Below are 1,967 nucleotides of genomic sequence, written 5' to 3'. Positions count from 1 at the left end.
TGTGTTTGCGGGTGTGTGGGGATGTATTGGGGGTGTATGAGTGTGTGTGTGTGTTTGTTTGTGTATGTGTTGTTTATTTTTTGTTTATTGTTTTTGTTTATTTTTGGTGTCTCAGCACTGAACTGCACTGATATTCACGCCCAGATGTTGCATTAAATCTGCTGCTCTTTAATTCTACTGTGTACTTTACGGTTTCCGACGCCATCTCGTGGTCACTCTGTAGAGTGCAGCTATAAGGCGAAGCAGCTATGATAGCGAATAAAAGCCCTGTTGGATTAAAAACACTGTTAGAACCATTAGAGTTAAAACCTGATTTTACTTTCTAATGTCAATTGGCTTAAAAGATTTCCTTAAAGGTTTCTATGTTTTTTCTTTAGTAGGGAATGTATAAAGACTCATACCGACTTCGGTTCATCACTGGAATAAGACTTTACAGTAAGGGCATAGAAATGTCAATAGAAACATGTAGGAGGTTTTCATGCGGTGGCCGATCGGTGTATATGTACATTATTTTATGTACACATGTATATTTAAATTTTTTAAAAACATGCCTCCCATTTGTATCGTAGGCACGGACGGGGTTCGAACCCGCGATCTTCGGTTTACGAGACCGACGCCTTACCACTTGGCCACCGCGCCTAACGGTCTCCACGGCCAAAATCAGGTCATTCGAATAAACTTCTCTCAATTCATTCTCACAAATACCGAACTCAGAAGTGGCTTCACTCTCACCTCGATACAATATAACTTGGTTTTAAAAGGGGAACTCCACCGATATTTCAAAATTCCCTCATAATCCAGAGTGTGAGATGTAATCAGAGTGATTCGGAGTGGTTTGGTGTGAAATGGTTCAGATGTCTTTACAGTGGTGGTGATAGGAACCAGGGGTCGCCATTACTACAACACAAATATAGACAGTTTATTTACTATCCAGAACCACCAGTGAACCTACACGAGTCTTCTGAGTTTATATGGAATGTTGATGATGGAAAATAGTGGAAAATCTGAAATAGTAAGTTTTCTTTGGGGACTATTTTGCCTAACAGCGCCCTGCATGTATCCCTCCACCATGAATGGAGTTTAAGTTCTCTAAACTATCATAAAACAGTGTCTCGGTCATCAGGCAGTGAATTCATAACCATTTCATGTAGTAACTTTTTGTGTGGGAGCTTTTAGAGGTGGACGTCTGGTTCCTATCATCACCACTGTGAACAGTTCTGACTCGGTAAGTTTCTCTAGAACAGAGCGTTTCACACCAAACCACTCTGAACGAGAGCGGTTGAAGAGAGTGTAGAAAATTTGAAAAATCGGTGGAGTTCCCCTGTAGCGTGAAAAGAATAACAGCAAAAGGAGACACGCCCTGTAACCTCATCCAAAAGCAATGCCGTATGCAGCGTTTTAAATGTTTAGATTTCAGCAGATTAAAATAGAACGTGTGCGCGTTTGCACTGAGTCTGCGCGAAATAGTACAAAAATAGTACAGTAACAGCTGATGTGCGTCTTATTTTTTCCCCCACCCATATTGTGACAAACCCCCGCCCTCTCGCGGCAGCGATTGGTTGATAGAACTCCGTCACCTGCGCTAGGATTGGCGGGTGCCCGTCAACCAGTCCGTGAAGTGCTTGTGAGTAGCCAATCCTAGCGTTCGAGGGCGGGGCTTACCGGAATATGGGTGGGAAATACAAAGCGTTGAACGTGTTGTACGTTATACATTGTCCGAAGCAGATTTTGTAAGATTTCGGTAAGTGGAGCGAACGTGTTAACCTTTTTTTGCGCTTGTTGGATCTTTTTCATAACTGTTTATTCTCCCATAGCGGTGTGCTAATGCTAACCACTGGATTTAATGCTGAAACCAAGACCATATGTGTTCATAGCATTAGCGGTGCAGTCAGACTGTTTACATGCGCACACTGGTTCTTTAAGGGCTCTTTAGAGAAGGTAGTGGTTCTGTTTGGAACCTTGAGTCC

General features: G+C 42.5%; 1 non-coding gene across 1 annotated transcript; it reads right to left on the bottom strand.

The window, feature by feature from the left end:
- Positions 1–567: 567 nt before the first annotated feature.
- trnat-cgu lies at positions 568–639 on the bottom strand. The gene has a single exon. It is a non-coding gene; the product is annotated as a tRNA-Thr (tRNA).
- Positions 640–1,967: the final 1,328 nt, after the last annotated feature.

This window comes from Colossoma macropomum, unplaced genomic scaffold (genome assembly GCF_904425465.1).
Source record: "Colossoma macropomum unplaced genomic scaffold, Colossoma_macropomum, whole genome shotgun sequence".
NCBI classification, from domain to species: Eukaryota; Metazoa; Chordata; class Actinopteri; order Characiformes; family Serrasalmidae; genus Colossoma; species Colossoma macropomum.
This window is presented reverse-complemented; position numbering and strand designations above follow the sequence as displayed.